Raw genomic sequence first — 9407 nt, forward strand, 5'->3', positions numbered from 1 at the left:
CCCACTGCAAACTGATCTTTTGGGTCATCCTCTTGTAATAAAATCTAACCCCGGGTGGAATTGCCCCTCCCGCTCATTCCTCACTTCGGGAGAATGAGACCGACCATCAAGGAGAGATTTTCTGATCCTGTCGGTGAATCTCATTTATATTAAACATTCCTTGAACTCTCTGCCGGGGGGATTCAGAGCTGGGGTTCGCCATGAACCAGCTTCCCCTCAATTCCCAGCTTTATCAGTGAATCGACAAACAAACGCTCGACAGAGCTCAGGTTATATTAATAATAAAAACAGAAAATGCGGGAAACACTCAGCAGGTCAGGCAGCATCTGTGGAGAGAGAAACATCCTTTCAGGTCGATGACCTTTCATCAGAACTCTCTCCACAGATGCTGCCTGACCTGCTGAGTATTTCCAGCATTTTCTGTTTTTACTTCAGATTTCCAGCATCTGCAGTATTTTGCTTTAGTTTTACAGCTTGTATTAATGTTCTGCTGATGATATCTTAATATTATCTTGTTTTTGGGCCACTTTAATCAGGTTCATGTACAAATTCTTCCATCATCCCTTCTCCCACATCGCTTCTCTCTCTCATTCATTCTTTTCTCCTTTCAATCCAGAAGAGGGCGGGAATCAGAGCTCACCCCCCGAACCCACCGCACACAGACCCCCGTCTACCACCCCGTGTGATCCAAGAGACAATTCAATACATTACACTCTGTATAAACACAGAAAGCTGACACACCAGGGGAGATCGCACGGTGTTGGACACGGAGTGAAATAAACTGAAGTGTTTATAAAAAGTGACAGATCACAACACGTGTCTCTGTCTCTCTGCGCCCTCCCGGCCTGTGCTGATTGAGCTGATCTCAACTGATGTGGTACTGAATCCCACACAGAGCAGGATGGGCACATGTTCAATCTCCAGCCTGCACTGAGTGAGCTGATCTCACGAGGTGTGCTACTGTGCCCCGGAGCAAGAGAAGCCGAGGCTCAGTCCCGGGCCTGTGCCGAGTGAGCTGACTCAATGTGTTCCTGGTAATTTTCATCAACATCTTTGAATGTGGCAGCACGATTTGTTCAAGCCGTTAAAACAGCATCCAGTTCCTTGGCTTAATAATAGAGAAATAGAGTACAAAAGCAAGGAAGTTATATTAAACGTTTATAAATCATTGTTCAGGCCTCATCTGAAGTATTGTGTCCAATTCTGGGCACTATAATTTATTCAGGATGTCAAGGTCTTGGAGAGGATGGAGAGGAGATTTCCCAGAATTATACCAGGGATGGGGTTTAGTTGTGTGGAGAGACTCGAGAACCTGGGATTGTTCTGCTTCGAGCAATGAAGGTTAAGGGTAGAAGTAATCCACGTGTTCAAAATTAAGAGGGGTTTTGATCGAGTAAATAAGGAGAAACTTCACCCACTGGCGGGAGGGTCGGCAACCAACGGACGCAGATTTAAGATAATTGGCGAAAGAACTAGAAGGGAAATAAGGAGATTTTTTTTACACAGCGAATTGTTATGATCTGGAACGCACTGCCTAAAAGGATGGTGGAGCTCGATTCAATCGTAACTTTAAAAGGAGAATTGGATAAATACTTGAGTATCTCTCCACAGATACTACCTGACCTGCTGAGTGTTGCCAGCAGTTTCTGGGTTTATTTTTGAGCTTTCACTATCGCAGTTTTCCTGACAACCTGCAACTTGCCTCAAGGGCGCAGCTTCAAGCACAACTTTCTTGTGCTCTTCTCACACACAAGATCGCACTTTACTTTCCGACACACGCGCTTTAAAATCTGCCGTTTCTGCACACAGCGTCCTGCGCCACGAGAATTTGAAAGACCTTCCGCTCATGGCCTGTAATCGCTCCTTTTTCCCCACAGGCGCTCTTTACATTTATCCTCGACTCGATTCAATCACAAATTTCAACAGAACTATTAAGATCAAGGCGGAACACTTCCGCTCTTACTGCACCGCCCCAACTTGTCAAATGTGCACCTTTCAACCGCCATTCGCAGCTCTGTTGCGCTGCCCGTCGCTCACGCAACTCAACTGCTGAGAGAAAAGAGCCAACAAGCATCAAAACAAAAACCAGTTCTTCAGTTACCATCCCCTGGATCACAAGATTCCCCAAGTAAATTTCGTGAACATTCGGGCGGCTGTCTTTCCAGAGACCAGCCCTGCTTTCGTCGTGTTTGTCTGTCGAGCGGTCACGCAGATCGAAATGTATCGACTGATTTCAAGGCACAAATGAACATTGGTGCGAATGGGACATGTGCCCAATGGAAACAGCGGTCGGAGCAGAGCAAAATTAAAGGAGTGAGATCGTGAAAGTGAATGTTAGAGTCGGCAATGGAGCAGGAAAGTGTCCATGAAATGGAAGGAGGGAAGTGAAGGCGGCCTATTGACGATGGAAGAAAGAAAAAGCGGGGAGAAGAGGCGGGTTTGAACTGTGGAACATCAAGTACAGGCATGTGAGAGTGCTGGGATTTGAAGGAATGGATAGGTTTTCGCCACCAACAAAAAATATTTCTTATATATATTAAAGATTGATATATTGCTGCATTCTATCAGTATGTGTGGCAGAGGATAAAAGAGGTGAGAAAGTTATGCCGTGACTCGGATTCGAACCGAGGTTGCTGCGACCACAACGCAGAGTACTAACCACTATACGATCACGGCGCCACACCTCAGCTGTTGTTATACGACCCGAACCACAGCAATAAGCAGCGCCTCAAATTGTTGCAGAACAGCGGTCCAGCCCCTCCCACGGCCCATCCTTTAAATATCCACCCAGCAATTTCACCAGTGCTGGTTTCATCAACTTGTGCTTCTTTTTGAATTGTTCTCGGTGTTATCTGTCCTGATCCTTTACTTGGCCCACTAGAATCCTAGAATCATAAAAAGGCAACAGCACGGAAGGAGGCCATTCGGCCCATCGAGTCCCCGCCGGCTCCATGCAACAGCAATCCAGCTGGTCCCACTCACCCGCCCTATTCCGGTAGCCCTGCAATTCTTTTCCTGTCAAGTACTTATCCATTTCCTTTTGAAGGCCATGATTGAATCTGCCTCCACCAACCCCTCGGGCAGTGCATTCCAGATCCTAACCACTCGCTGTGTAAAAAAGTTTTTCCTCATTTCACCTTTGCTTCTTTTGCCAATCACGTCAAATCTGTGTCCTCGGGTGCTCGACGTTTCCACCAATGGGAACAGTTTCTCTCTATCTTCTCTGCCTGGACCATTCATGATTTTGAATACTTCTATCAAATCTCCTCACAACCGTCTCTGTTCCAAGGAGAACAACCCCAGCTTCTCCAGTCTGTCCACGTAACGAAAGTCCCTCATCCCTGGAATCATTCTTGTAAATCTCTTCTGCACCCTTTCTAAGGCCATCAGATCTTTCCTAAAGTGCGGTGCCCAGAACTGGACACAATACTCCAGTTGTGGCCAAACCAGTGTTTCACAAAGTTTCATCATGACTTCCATAATTTTTTCTCTATGCCTCTATTTATAAAGCCTAGGATCCCGTATGCTTTTTAATCGGCTTTCTCAACCTGCCTTGTCACCTTTAACGATTTGTGCACATATACCCCAGATCTCTCTGTTCCTGTACCCCTTTTAGAGTTGTGCCCTCTAGTTTATTTTGCCTCCCCTCGTTCTTCCTACCGAAACGAATCACTTCACATTTTTCTGCGTTAAATTTCATCTGCCACGTGTCCGCCCATGCCACCAGCCTGTCTATATCCTCTTGAAGTCTATCACTATCCTCCTCACTGGCCACTCCCTTCCAAGTTTTGTGTCACCTGCAAATTTTGAAATTGTGCCCTGTGCACCCAAGTCCAAGTCATTAATATATATCAAGAAAAGCAGTGGTCCCAGCACCGACTACACGGCATCTACAAATTTGTCCAATGCCCCTAGAGTGAAGCGGGATCACTTTTCACTCGTAAACCAGCAACACTGATGTTAAAATCATCTGCTGGAGAAAGACGTGATTTCAGCGCGGTGACACTGGGCCAGAGTAAAGTTCAGTTAATGTGATTGCCGAGTGGCGAGGGAGTCAAAGGATATGGGGAAAAGGCGGAAAAGTGGAGTTGAGGTAAAAATCAGAACAGCCATGATCTCATTAAATGGCGGAGCAGGCTCGAAGGGCCAAATGGCCGACTCCTGCTCCTATCTCTTATGGTCTTATGATCTTATGGTGGTGAGAGGGTGGATTTGGAACTCCTGTGCGGCTGCTTTACGCAGGTAACACGACTTGTTACAAACTAAACCATTAATTCACCGAGCTAAAGTTTGAGGTTGCAGCGACAAGAACCTGATTATATTAATTACAGGAAATTAATGAAACTCTGTGAAAGATGAATAATTGTTGTAATAGCCATTGAGCAACCGATAACTTTCTGCTGCAGACTGACAGAAACACTGACATGGACACTGGGTGACAGAGAAACTTTAATCAGTTTCAACAACAACAACTACAAATACAACGTCCATTTATATCACACATTTAACGTAGTGAAACGTCCCAAGGGGCTTCACATGAGCTTTTTCAACAAAATTTGACACCGAGCCACATAAGGAGATATCAGAAGCAAAATACTGCGGATGCTGGAAATCTGAAATAAAAACAGAAAATGCTGGAAATACTCAACAAGTCAGGCAGCGTCTGTGGAGAGAGAAACAGAGTTAACGTTTCAGGTCAATGACCCTTCGTCAGAACTGGAAAAAGTTGAAGATTAAACAGTTTTTAAGCAAGTACAGAGTCAGGAAAATGGATGGGGGAGGAAGGGGAGGTGAGGAAAGAACAAAAGGGAAGGTCTCTGATCGGGTGGAGGGCTGGAGTGATTAAATAACAAAAGGGATGATGGTGCAAGGCAAGGAGGGTGGTAATGGGACAAGTAAAGATACAAAAGATGGGTCCAGAGGAGCTGTAAATGGCAACATTAGAACCATAACCAGCGCTTGGTCTCCAAAAAAAATGTGAGCAATGTTTATGATCTGAAGTTATTGAAATCAATGTTGAGTTCAGAAGGTTGTAAAGAGCCTGATCGAAAGATGAGGTGCTGTTTCTCGAGCTTCTGTTGAGCTTCATTGGGACGGTGTAAGAGGCCGAGGACAGAGAGGTCAGAGTGGGATTGGGACGGGGAATTAAAATGGCAAGTGACCGGCAGGTCATGGTCACACTTGTGGACTGAGCGGAAGTGTTCAGCAAATTGGTCACCCAATCTGCCTTTGGTCGCCCCAATGTAGAGGAGGCCGCATTGTGAGCAGTGAATACAGTACAGTAAATTGAAAGAAGTACAAGTAAATTGAATGAAAGCGCAGCTGTTGCATCTCCTGCACTCGCATGGGAAGGTGCCGTGGGGAGGAGAGCGGGTGTTGAGGGTGATGGACGAGTGGACCAGGGAGTCATGGAATGAGCGGTCCATTCGGAAGGCTGAAAGGAGAAGGGAGGGGAAGATGTGTTTGGTGGTGGCATTCCACTGGAGGTGGCGCAAATGGGGGAGGATGGTACATTGAATGTGGGGTGGAAGGTAAGGACAAGGGGGACACTATCACGGTTCTGGGAGGGAGGGGGTGAGGGCAGAAGTGGGGAAATTAGGACGAACACGGTCAAGGGCCTTGTCAACTACAATGGAGGAGAATCATCGGTTGAGGGAAAAGGAAGACATATCGGAAGCACTGGTGTGGAAGGCGGCATCGTCAGAGCAGATGTGATGGAGACAGAGAAACTGGGAGAAGGGAATAGAGTCCTTACAGGAAGCGGAGTGGGAGGAAGTGTAATCAAGGTAGCTGTGAGGGTCGGTGGACTTATAATAGATATTGGTTGACGGCCTATCCCCAGAAATGGTGATAGAGAAGTCGAGGAAGGGAAGGGAAGATTCGGAGATGGACCGTGTGAAGGCGAGGGAAGGGTGGAAATTGGAAGCAACCTTGATGACATTTCCCAGTTCAGGGCGAGAGCAGGAAACGGCATCGATACAGTCATCAATGTACCAGAAAAAGAGGTGAGGAAGGGGACCTGAGTAGGACTGGAACAAAGAATGTTCCACGTATCCCTCGAGAAAATCGAAGGCATAGCTAGGACCCATAGGGGTTCCCATAGCAACACTTTTTATTTGGAGGAAATGAGTGGAGTCAAAGGAGAAGTTGTTCAATGTAAGAATAAGTTCAGCCAGGCGGAGGAGGGTGGTGGTGGATGGGGATTGGTTGGGCCTTCGTTCAAGGAAGAGGCAGAGAGCCCGCAGGACGCCCTGGTGGGAGATGGAGGTGTGGACGGACTGGACGTCCACGGTAAAAAAGGAGACAGTTAGGGCTGGGGAACTGGAAACTGTTTAAGTGGCGGAGGATGTCGGAAGAGTCATGGATGTAGGTCGGAATAGACTGGAGGAGGGGAGAGAAAATAGAGTCGAGATAGGAAGAAATTGGCTCCGTGGGACGAGAACAGGCTGAGACGATGGATTTACCAGGGCAGTCCTGTTTGTAGATCTTGGGAAGGAGGTTGAAGTGGGCTGTGCGGGGTTGGGGGACTGTGAGGCTGGAGGCCGTGGGGGGAAGATCTCCAGAGGAGATGAGGTCAGTGACTGTCTGGGAAACTATGGCTTGATGTTTGGTGGTGAGATCATGATCCAGGGGAAGGTAGGAGGAGGTATTGGAGAGTTGGCGTTCAGCCTCCGCTAGGTAGAGGTCTGTTCACCTCACAACACCAACAGTGCCGCCCTTGTCAGCAGGTTTAATGGCAATGTCAGGGTCAGACTCGAGAGAACGGAGTGCTGCGAGTTCAGAGGGAGGGAGGTTAGAGTGAGTGAGGGGAGTAAAGAAATTGAGACGACCGATGTCTCGCTGGCAGTTCCCAATGAAAAGATCAAGAGAGGGTAAGAGGATAGAGGGAGGGGTCCAGGTGGAACGGGAATTCTGAAGATGGGAGAAAGGGTCCGCTGTGCGGGGGGAAGACTCCTGGACAAAGAAATGGGCGCGGAGGTGAAGGTGATGGAAGAAGAGCTCAGCATCGAGTCCAGCTCGAAACTCATTGAGGTGGGGGCGTAAGGGGATGAAGCTGAGGCTTTTACTGAGGACTGACGTTCGGGGTCAGAGAGGGGAAGGCCAGAGGGAATGGTGAAAACACGACAAAGAGATTGGAGGGAGGGATGGGGTCAGAGGAAAGTGAAGGGGAAGAAGGATCGGGAGGGGTGTTGGTATCTAAGGGTTGTTGAAACTTGTGGTCCTTGACACCTGAAAGGAAGAAAAAAGTTTTTTGTTGAAGCGCCGGATGAGGCGAAGGATGAAATGGAACTGCGGACCAGGACAGCTCTGAAGTAGAGAGAGTCGGTGCTGCTGAAGAGAGAGTGTTTGATCAGGTTTCTACTAAAACTCACTTTCACAGACACATCTCCTTCCTCAGCAACTGTGTCCGGCTCCGACTTATTCCACGTGGATTCCAACTTAAATTCCACCCTTCAAGTTTCGGATCCACCCATGATTCCAGATATCTCCATGATATTCAGCGTTCCTCCAACCACTGCTCCCGCCTCTTCCTGAGATCCACGCTCAAGGCCACGCACCGCCACATGCTCACTCTCGACCTCTCTCTCCACGCATGGTTTTTATCCCATCCGCGCCATTATTGCATTTACCGTTTGATGTGTTGGTTCCTTCATTATATTCATCCAGAAGTCCTGGGTTTCAGTCCAATCCGAAGCCACGGTGGATGAATTTTGCATTGCTCGCTGAACTCTGCTCAAATCAGCAAAGTCCTGATTGGCGGCCGGAGGTGTTGCGAGTGTAAGATGTGAATAACGTGAAGTATCAGTCAAAGTGCACAATTTCTGTTTAATCTTCAACCTTTTCCAGTTCTGACGACGGATCATCGACCTGAAACGTTAACTCTGTTTCTCTCTCCACAGATGCTGCCTGACTTGCTGATTATTTACAACATTTTCTGTTTTTTTTTTCAAATTTCCAGCATCGGCAGTATTTTGCTTCTAATATCTCCTTCTGTGGTTGTGTCAAATTTTGTTTGAAAACGTGACTGTGAAGCCCCTTGGGATCTTTTGCTACCTTCATGGAGCTTTATAAATACTACAGGCAGAGCAGTTCCAGCTGTGGTGTGGTGCCGTGATCGTATAGTGGTTAGTACTCTGCGTTGTGGCCGCAGCAACCTCGGTTCGAATCCGAGTCACGGCATAGTTTTTGTCTTCTGCCTCTCTTGCTCATCGAATGCAGTAATATTTCAATCTTTGATACATGAAATAAAACCAAATATTCCATCAAATCCCAGCACTCTCACATGCCTGTACTTCATGTGCCGCAGTTCAAACCCGCCTGTTCTCCCAGCTTTTTCTTCCTTCCACAGTCAATAGGCCGTCTTTACTTTCCTCCTTCCATTTCATGAACATTGCCGACTCTAACATTCACTCTCACGATCTCATGCCTTTAAGTTTGTTCTGCTCCGACCGCTGTTTCTATTGGGCACATGTCCCATTCGCACCAATGTTCATTTCTGCCTTGAAACCAGTCGATACATTTCGATCTGCGTGACCGCTCGACAGACAAACACGACGAAAGCAGGGCTGGTCTCTGGAAAGACAGCCGCCCGAATGTTCACGAAATTCACTTGGGTGATCTTATGATCCAGGGGATGGTAACTGAAGAACTGCTTTTTGTTTTGATGCTTGTTGGCTCTTTTCTCGAAACAGTTGAGTTGCGTGAGCGACGGGAAGCGCTACAGAGCTGCGAATGGCGGTTGAAAGGTGCACATTTGGCAAGTTGGGGCGGTGCAGTCAGATCGGAAGTGTTCCGCCTTGATCTTAATAGTTCTGTTGAAGCGTGAGATTGAAGCGAGTCGAGGATAAATGTAAAGAGCGCCTGTGGGGAAAAAGGAGCGATTACAGGCCATGAGCAGAAGGTCTTTCAAATTCTCGTGGCGCAGGACGCTGTGTGTGGAAACGGCAGATTTTAAAGCGAGTGTGTTGGAAAGTAAAGTGCGATCTTGTGTGTGAGAAGAGCACAAGAAAGTTGTTCTTGAAGCTGCGACCTTGAGGCAAGTTGCAGGTTGTCAGGAAAACTGCTCCAGTGAAAGCACAAAAATAAACCCTGAAACTGCTGGCAACACTCAGCAGGTCAGACAGTATCTGTGGAGAGATACTCGCTTTCCCAGGGCCTCATTGTGCATTGATTAATATTAAACACCTGCACAAGATGGACGTGTTGCACCTCAACAAGGCTGGGACCAATTTCCAGGCAGGGAAGTTCCTCTTGACTGAACAGAGAGCAATGCCGGCCGTTTTTGGGCGTCAGCTATTTTCAATCTGTATTAACGAATTAGATGAAGGGACCGAGTGCAATGTGTCCAAGTTTGCTGACGATACAAAGATAGATGGGAAAGTAAGCTGTGAGGAGGACACAAAGTG

General features: G+C 47.4%; 2 non-coding genes across 2 annotated transcripts; one reads left to right on the forward strand and one right to left on the reverse strand.

Annotated features, from left to right (window-relative positions):
* Positions 1 to 2604: 2604 nt before the first annotated feature.
* On the reverse strand, positions 2605 to 2676 carry trnah-gug (transfer RNA histidin (anticodon GUG)). Its single transcript has one exon. It is a non-coding gene; the product is annotated as a tRNA-His (tRNA).
* A 5433-nt stretch (positions 2677 to 8109) lies between these two features.
* On the forward strand, positions 8110 to 8181 carry trnah-gug (transfer RNA histidin (anticodon GUG)). Its single transcript has one exon. It is a non-coding gene; the product is annotated as a tRNA-His (tRNA).
* Positions 8182 to 9407: the final 1226 nt, after the last annotated feature.

The sequence above is a fragment of the Heptranchias perlo genome, chromosome 35 (genome assembly GCF_035084215.1).
Source record: "Heptranchias perlo isolate sHepPer1 chromosome 35, sHepPer1.hap1, whole genome shotgun sequence".
NCBI classification, from domain to species: Eukaryota; Metazoa; Chordata; class Chondrichthyes; order Hexanchiformes; family Hexanchidae; genus Heptranchias; species Heptranchias perlo.